Below are 9,184 nucleotides of genomic sequence, written 5' to 3'. Positions count from 1 at the left end.
CCACTCCGATCCTTCCCCCGCTTGGTCTCACCCAAGATGGCGGCGTCTGGAGCAGCTGAACTAGAAAGCAATGGATTTCTTGCTTCCTGCCATACATTCCCCCAGGTGTAAGCCTTCCAACCTTATAAATATTCCTTTATATATGGTTCAGAGTTCTGGGACCATCCCCTGAGCCTGCTTGGTCGGGTATTCTGTGTTGTTGCTGATGCAGCTCCTTACTGCACTTCCACCCTATCCACCAGCTTTTTTGTTCTTTCCAGAACTCCTTTCAAAGTGACTATAACACCCTAAAGAAATTTTAGCCTCAAAGTTTTGAACACCAGATATCTCTCTTGATTAAATATTTTATTCTCCAATCCCACAACCCCCATAAGAGTCTTTACGTAATCGATGAGTAGTATGATAGTGGATAGGGCAAGAGACACTGATGATGTGTGATGGGGGAAACATCCTAACCAGAGGCAGGAAAATAAGTGAAATGACTTCCTAGAGACACTTCTTGCTTTTTCCCCCTGCCCTTCCCCAAACATTTGATCCTAGACCTATTTCAAAACCTCCTATCTCTCTACTCAGAGGAAACAGTGATGTGACATGATGTGATCTCATTCAGGAGCTAAATAAAACCATTGTGTGAGACCCAGCCCTGGCCGTTCCCTAGCACCATTTCCTGAGCTCAGGAGGCTGGGGGAGATGGGAGGGGGCTTGGAGAGTGCCCAATGGAAGAAGAAGCACAAGTGCCCAAGGAAGTGAACACATCCATGATGGGGTGGGTCCAGCTTGAATTTCAGAAAAACTGAGGAGGGAATATCTCAGTGTTTTAGTCACATTGTGCTACTCTAACAGAAATACCCTCGGTGGGCAGCTTTAGAGAATAGAAATTCATTTTCTCACAGTTCTGAAGGCTAAAAGTCCAAATCAGGGTCTTGGGTATGTCCATTCCTTCATTGTAGTACCAGGTCTCCCTTGATTCCTTGGCTTATAAATGAGTCTTACAGTCTGTCTTTTACCCATATGTGTGAATCTGTGTCTAATCTTCTCAAAAATGGTTAGATTTAGAATCTACCTTACTCAGATGTTATCTAATTAATATAACAAGTAAAACCCTGTTTCGAGATAGGATTATATCCACAGGCATGTTGTTAGTTACCTTCGAGCTGATTTCAATTTATGACAATGCCATGTGCGCAGAGTAGAACTACATTATGGGTTTTCAAGGCTGTAAACTTTTGGAAGAAGATTCCCAGATGTATCTCCTGAGCCACTTCTGTATGGGTTTGAAACACCATCTTTTCAACTAGTAGTTGAGTACTTAATATTTTGCATTATCCACAAGTGTAGGAATTATAGGATTCTAAAACATATTTGGGGAGGACACAATTTAATCCATTATACTCTGGGAGGGAGTTGAGAATGTCTTGCTAAATCTCATCTGTATGATGAAGGGTAGAAAATGGGGTAATTTTTCTGAGAATGAAATAAGGGTCTGAAGAAAGAACCCTATGGGCCCCCTTTTCACAGAGGCCAGAGGCCACCGATAAAATGATAGAGACACTGGAGAACGAGTAGAGCTTTGAGAATCATATTCCACTTGGTCAGAGCCGAGGAAGAAAGGTGAAGAACACAATGATCTCAGGATCAGAGTGGTCTGTCGCTAGGGCCAGGGTAGCAGGTTTGTCTCCAGCAATGGAGAGAAAGACGAGAGGGTTTCAGTTTACAGCTTTCATTTGTTTTGCCAGGTCAAATCTAAAGGCTGAACTAGGGCAGGGGTAGCAAACAGAGGCAAGCCATACGGGGTGCAACCCAAGTTATCGTTCCTCTTTTGTGAGATCACTGAATACCCAAGATCCTTCCACTGTTCCCATCTCCCCTCAGCCAAACCAAACTAGTTACTGTTGAGAAACTTCTGACTCAAAACGGTGTGAAAAACAGCAGCACAGGGGCATCTGACCTCCTCTAACTTTACAAGGGGGAAGAGAATCAAGATTTACATCCCAAGTCAAACAGACCTATCTTTCTACCAGTTCTTACACCAGCCGCTCCCACCCACAACACTCTGTTTCTCTGCTGGGTTGGATAACTCATTGTAATGCCCACACAGAACTCACAGACTGTACTCACAGTTGTGGGGTTTATCAGGGAAGTAACAGGTTACAATTCAGGATCAGGAACAACTCAAGAGCCAGTTCTCAGTATAGTTTCTTCTCAGCAGTGCCCACAAGCAGGTCTATCTCTGGCTCTCAGCCTCTCAACCTCTCACCCTCATCTCTGCTCTGCTCAAGCAAGTGTTACAAAGCTCTTTAGCTCTGCTAATAAATGCCTAGGGCACCCCACTCCACCAGTAAGCCTTGACTCATAATTTACTCATTCATTGTATCTTTCTTACTCCATGGGCTGGAAAGCCCATTGTGCCATCTTGTGCCAGTTTCCTGGTTCTATGCCATCATTTCTCTGCTACCATTTCTTACTGCCTTGCATTGTTTCTGGTATTATAGTTCTCTTTCTCTCTGTCTACTGGGTCTAGGAGTTTCTCAGCACAGAGACCTATGGTTCAAAGGATCTTCTTTCTTGTTGGCAGTGAAGTCTCCCTTTTCTGCCTCTGGGATAGCTCATTTTAAGCCTAGTGGGATGGCAAAACTGACTAGCCTTTTGTTAGGGTCCCATACAACTTATTTGCATGGTCCCACACCCACACTGTGCCATGCTTCTTATTTGTATTATTAGAAAGCTGTCCAATCCCCTTAGTGGGCCACTTTATTTGCATAGCCCCACCCAGTCTTTTGGTGGAGTTAAAAGACTGCAGCTAGAAAAGCCATATAAAAGTGATCTATCACACCACACATATAGTGACCCCATATATTGCAGGTTGAACTGGATTCCATAGAATTTTTGAGGCCGTGACCTTTTGGGAGCAGATTGCCAGACTTTTCTTCTGAGCAGTTTCTAGATGAACAAAAACCACCAAATTTTTCACTAGTAGTCAAGAACTTAACCCCGTTTGTGCCACCCAATGACTCCTTCCCTCCCCTTAGTGCTCCCCAATTTCTGTCCTTCTAGTCCCAGTCCCAGTCCCAGTTCTCCCTTTCCCAATGAGCACCTCCAGGTCTTACTCTTCCCTTCATCCCAGCTTCTTACAATGCTTTTTGTCAACTCCCCCTAACCCTAATCCTAATCCAAATCTCAGATTTGGAGCCTCCTTAAGCTCTGTCCTGCTCCCTGCGGACCTGCCCATCCTGTTTACAATGAGCACATCAGATGGCACAAAGCCCAACTTTGTAGACAAGGAGGGAGAGTAACTCTCCTGGTGGCTGGATAGGCTGATGGGTCCTCTTGTAAATGGTTCCTAGATGCAGATACGCATGAATAGGTGTAGGGTGAAGGCCAGTTTTCTAGATTTCTCCTTTTCTATCCTTAGAACCATTCAGCCACAGATCAGAAGTGCCATCTGCAGAGACCTGAAGGCCTGTCTCCTTTCCCCATGGTAAATAGGCACACAGTCAACACAGACACTGACACGTTCTCCACTGTAGCTCCCAGGTGGACTGGAGCCAGTAGACAAATTGCAGGGAGAGAGGGGAAAGGAGATTAAAGAAACAACTTTGCAACAACCTAGCCTTTTCCTGGGCAGTTAAAAAAAAGTTGGGAGAGGGTAGACACCCTCATAGAAAACCTGGGAGGAGGAGTGGGGATTCTGGTTCATGCTTTCTGGTCCTCCTATGTCCTAACATCTTAGTCACCGGGGTGATCCTGGAAGAAGGAAAGCTTGGGAGATTCAATCTAGAAGACGGAGAGAGACATGGCCTAGGAATGAGGTGGATAGAGGTATGCAGGAAATGTTAGTTCCCTCCCACTTCTCTGCCACCTTGGTACTCTGGTGCTTGGTATTTCGTTTTGGAGTGGGGCATATCATTTCAACTTTAAGTGTGCCTGAGGGTCCTTAACTCAGACATGCTGAGCCAAGCCCTAATGCCATTCAGGGGTGTTGGGCAGTAAGAGCAAAATCCATTTGGGAGATAGATGGGAGGTACGATGTGGCTGATGCTTGGATCCCTTTTCTCAGCTCGGTGGGTTGTAGGATAAGCACTGACTATGAACCACAAGGTCAGCAGTTCAAACCCACGAGCTGCTCTTCGGAAATCCTGTACTGATTTGCTATGAGTCAGAACCGACTCAACGGCACTTAACAACAACAAATGGGCTAAGGTCACAAAGGCCCCCTTATTCCTCATGCTTCTTTCCTAGAAAGAGAAAATCATCACACTTTCTCATGCATAAACTCTTTTGTATGCTGCTTTATCTACCTAGAACCCTCCTCCTCTTTATTAGTTTCCTAATGTTACTCCTGCTGTGGCGTTGTAGAATAAGCACTGTATTGTGAACTACAAGGTCAGCAGTTCAAACCTACCAGCTGTTCATTGGAAACCCTATGTAGGGTCACTATGAGTTGGAACCTACTCCACAGCACTTAAGAACAACAACAGCAAGGTTACCATAACAAAAGACCACACACTGGGTGGCTTATAAGAGCAGAAATGTATTCTTTCACAGGGACTAGTAGTCTGGTGTGGCAATGCAGGTTAATGTGCTGAACTACAAGGTTGGTTTGAACTGCAATGTGGGCGGTTCAAGCTCACTTGGAAACCCTATACAGGGTAGGGTTGCTATGAGTCAGAACTGACTCAACAGCACTAACAACAACAACAACAACAACAAAAGTAGTCTGAACAGGTCTAGTGAAAAGAGATGGGGATAAGAATCCTATGATGAAGTACTGAGTAATTGTCATCATGACTAATTGTAACTGTCACAACTGTAAAGGTAGAAGTTTTATAACAAAAAGAGGGAAGCAGATTTTACAGTCCAGGAGCAGAGGACTCTGGGACTATCAAGGGAGAAGAGCATGAGTAGAATGTGGGATCCTATCCAGAGAAGCAGTAACATCAGAGATGGAGGCAGAGATGATGACATGGAGAGAGAGAGAGCAGCTGAGGACTCTAGACTCATGGGAAGAGAAAGGTTGTATGCTGGTGACCAGGAGGCAGGTTTGCAGAATGTGCCCTTTGGTTGTTTAAATGATTATATATTCCTGAATGTTTTTGTGTACATCCCCCTCCAAAACAACAACAACAAAAAAAAACAAAAAAAAAACAGAGGAAATAGAAGCAAATACTGTTGAATGATGATGCACAGAGGAGATTGTAATCATTGCAATGAAACAGTGAGTGTAAAACCGATGTTCTCCCATGCAAACTATCACTCAATTCAAGAAATTACACTGAAAATTTTAGGGTGTTTATGGATTGATGAGGAAGAGAAGGGGGTGTTGGTGGGTCTGGAAGAGAAGTCCAGCCAGAGAGAACAGAAGTGTAAATAACATGTACAGTGGACTTTCACTTGTGTTCACTTGAGTTGATCATTGCCGGAAAGTCAATGTGAATATTCCCTGTACACTAAGCATGAATTTCTAGTCTAAAATCCAAAATAAAGTTATTTCATTTCAAAGCCCAATTACCCACTTGTTAAAACTTTCTCCTATTCTTTTTATTAAAACTAAATTTTTAATTTTGTTACCCAGTAAAACTTTAAAAAAAATTTAATAGTCTGAAAATCAGGCTGTGAACAGGAGTATGTTCTCTTAGAATATTTTAAGGGAAGATCCTCCTGTCTCTCTGGCTTCTGGTAGCCCTAAGGCATTCCTTGACTTGCAGTTGCAGCATAACTCCATTATCAGATGGCTGTTCCCCCTTGGTCTCTGTGTCTCCTCTTTTATAGAATTTAGCTCAGATTGAATTAGGACCCACCCTACTCCAGAACCACCTCCAGAAGGTGTTAATGGATAACACTTTCAAAACCTTATTTGGCCCTCCAGGAAGAGAGAGAGACCTTGAGGTAGCCATCCATTCCCCATTCTGTGTCTCAGTAAAGTGAGGGGTGAGTCCCATCACCCTTCTAACTGTCAGGCTCCAGAGTTCCAGGACCTGCTCACCCTTCTTTGTTTTGATTCAGACTGGCCTGTGTGCACCTCCCATGAACAGAGTCGTCCCAGAGGTGTTCCTTGCAGATGGAGACCTGGTGCCCCAAGACCACACTCTCCATTGCCTATCCAAGGTCGAGTCCAGAGGGCAGCTGGAGGAAGAGGAAGAGGAAGAAAGAAAAGAGGAGGGGAATGTGCCTGCTGTGCCTCTCCGAAGGTCCAGGGCATTTCGTGCTAATAGCTACAACTATGACCCCTTCAAAAGACATAGCTGGGGGCCAGACTGGATGGTCCAGGACCTAATGAGCAGGTAAGCTCCCAGGGCACTTCCTGATCCATCTTCCCTCAAGTCCTAGATCTTGGAGAAAGTGGTTATAAAGGAATATTCTCGTGTCCTCAACACCCTCACCCCACTGACTCCCTAGAGAGACAACTACCTTTGAAGAATGACTGGAGCTGAGGAGACCTATTCTTGCACTTTGGTGAAAGTGGAGCCTACCTTTCAAAATGTGACTTCCCCAGTGGTCCTAGCTCCTTTCTATCTCATCTCTGAATAGTCTAGGGCTGGGAGTAAGGAGGAGATGTGGAGATAGGATGTATAGCAAGACAGACACTTGGATCTTACTGCCTTCACTTTAGAGTTTATGAAACCATCCAATAGAGTCAGAGCTGTAGGGTCTAGGGATCAGATGGCCCACTCTCTTGGTTTTACTGAGGAGGCAACTGGAAGATTTCTTGAAAGAAATAGTCCTGGTGTTAGGGCATTAGACCTGCTCCATTCTCAGATTTCTGCCGGCCTACCAGTTGTTACTAGTGAACTCTGGTAGTATAGTGGTTACGAATCGGGCTGCGAACCGCAAGGTCAGCAGTTCAAAACTACCAGCTGGTCCGTGGGAGAAAGATGAGGCTTTCTGCTCCCATAAAGATTTACAGCCTCAGAAACCCTGTACAGGGTCACTATGGGTCAGAACTGACTCAACAGCACTCAACAACAGCAACAACCAGTTGTTACTTTGGTGGTTGTTATTAGGTACTGCCGAGCAGGCTCCAATTTATGCACAACAGAATGAAACACTGCCCAGTCCTGTGCCATCCTTACAATTGTACGGGGGGGAAGTCTTCTCTGCTGGTTCTTGGCTAATTCATAGTGCAGGCCTGTCATGGGGGAATAGCTACTGTTGCTCAGAGTTCTGCACAAACTGGGGGAACTGGAGGAGAGGGCCAAGCTCTTCCCCCTCCTCTGGAAAATCCCTGACCACTTCCCCAAAGGCAGAGGAAGTCAGAGAGAGAAGGCCCGGGGTTAGTGTGATGAGTCCAGTGTAAGTGGCCATTGGAGGAGCCTGCTATCCACTGAGGGGCACTATCCCTTTGCTCTGGCAAACCTGTTCCCTTGGACAAATTCCCTTGGCTTTGGTGAGTGAAGCAATCCTCTATAGCTCCTGGGCAGGGCTGGCTGAGTTGGATGAAGGGGAGAACGCTGGGCCTCATCCCTGAACTAATTTGAGTGGAAGCTTGAGTGAGAAGTAAAGCCCCCATGATTCATGACAGCTTCTGAAGAGCAGCTGGGTGAAAGCAGATGCCTTGGATACCCCTTATGAGGTGCCAACTGTACCTCAGGGTCTGTACCACCAGGCATGAACTCTTCCTCTTGGGCAGAGAGGCAGGGAGCCCTGGGAGCCCCATATAGCTGGGTGGGGACAAAAATAGGCACCAGAAACCAGATAAAGAATAAGAATCAAGGGACCTTTCACCTCCCCTAACACTGGCTTTCTTCTGAGGGGTAGTGCAGTGCTATCCTATGACCAGCAGGGGCCACCCTTGCCCATAGCCAGCTCTGCCAAAGCACAGCTCCAAAGGGGGAGGCCAGTTTGGTTGTGCCTATGCCAACAGGAAGGGCTGGGCTGGGGGCAAACAACAAGGCAGGGCCAAAGCGGTGCTTGATACCCATCACTGGCCACTGGACACAGAGGGCAGTGGTGGCAATGTGTGTTTCAGGAGAAAACTTCAGACATCGGGATGCCCAGGTCCCCAGGAGGTCCCCTCATTGCAGAGCCAAGAGGAGCTGGACACCTTTCTGGGACTGCAGCACCAGGGTGGCCAACTCTCCCTCATGGTATGAACAGACAAAACCCCATGGAGGCCATAGCCTTGCTTTTTCACCCCCACCCCCTCGCCTGTCCAGCCTCCACTCTGTGTCTCTCTGTTTGGCCAGCTGCTGGGCCTTGCTTCATGGCTCCATATTACCAAATCTGAATCTGTTGTCTGTGCCCATCTGTCTGCTACCCTGGGTCTGTATGCTCTATCCAGGGCTCTTGGTATCCTGCCTCTGACTGCTTCTCTAAGACTCTCTGTTTCTCTCTTTCTGTGTTTGTCTCTGTATTGATGTGGATGTCTCTGTGACTCCCTCTTATTAAAAGGCCCCTGTTCCCTACTTTTCACAACTACTTCTTTCTGTGGACCCCCACATTTCTCATATTTGGAGCTAGATTTATTATTTGTATGATGAAACCACAATATGTGATGCCCTGAATGACAATAATTCTCTAGCAAGATTATCAGGATTATAGAATGAGAAAAGATAAGGAGTTTGCCCAGTCTGCTGGCTGTAGGAACATAACCTGAGTCTAAGAATCTCAAACTAGGATCTAAGGACTACTGAGGATTCATGAGGGCTTGAGAGACACTGCTGGGTCCATTAGCTAAGAGTCCCTGAATACATAGAGATGTCATTAGAGCTAGGTGACATTAAAGCCACCTCCCTCCAGCTCATCCTTTAACCGGTCAAGGGTACCAAGCATGGCTTCACTGTTTTGGGTGGCTATGGTTTGGGCTGAGAAAAAAGCAATGTGCTACCTAACAGGAAAGCAGCAAGAGACCATCTTATTTCATCTCCCACTTCCCTATCAGCATCTCTTCCTCCACTACATTTTAATGTGATGGGATTTGGGAATCAAAGTGACATAGATCCTTTAATTACCAGCTGATCAATTTGTTTCATCTTTCTGGAATTCAGAATAATAAAATCCACTTTAACTGTAATTACATATTTCTTATTGTTGTTGAGTGCAGTCTAGTCGATTCTGACTCATAGTGACCCTAAATGACAGAGAGAATGGTCCCATAGTGTTTCCTACACTGTAATCTGTACTGGAGCAGATCACCAGCTCTTTTCTCTTGTGGAGCTAATGGTGGGTTCCAACAACTGACTTTTCA

At 45.7% G+C, this 9,184-nt stretch overlaps 1 protein-coding gene and 1 pseudogene across 1 annotated transcript in view; one reads left to right on the top strand and one right to left on the bottom strand.

The window, feature by feature from the left end:
- The window catches only part of LOC102815553, a 49,092-nt pseudogene that overhangs the window by 5,711 nt on the left and 34,197 nt on the right, over positions 1–9,184 (bottom strand).
- ARHGEF2 (Rho/Rac guanine nucleotide exchange factor (GEF) 2) overlaps positions 7,373–9,184 on the top strand; it is a 68,039-nt gene continuing 66,227 nt past the window's right edge. The window contains exons 1-2 of the mRNA XM_006861573.1: positions 7,373–7,384; positions 7,967–8,084. The gene's annotated coding sequence lies outside the window, so the exon portion shown is untranslated. The remainder of the gene's footprint in view (positions 7,385–7,966; positions 8,085–9,184) is intronic.

Source organism: Chrysochloris asiatica, unplaced genomic scaffold, assembly GCF_000296735.1.
Source record: "Chrysochloris asiatica unplaced genomic scaffold, ChrAsi1.0 scaffold00042, whole genome shotgun sequence".
Taxonomy (NCBI): domain Eukaryota; kingdom Metazoa; phylum Chordata; class Mammalia; order Afrosoricida; family Chrysochloridae; genus Chrysochloris; species Chrysochloris asiatica.
The sequence above is the reverse complement of the archived record's forward strand: the minus strand, read 5'-3'. Positions and strand labels throughout refer to the sequence as shown.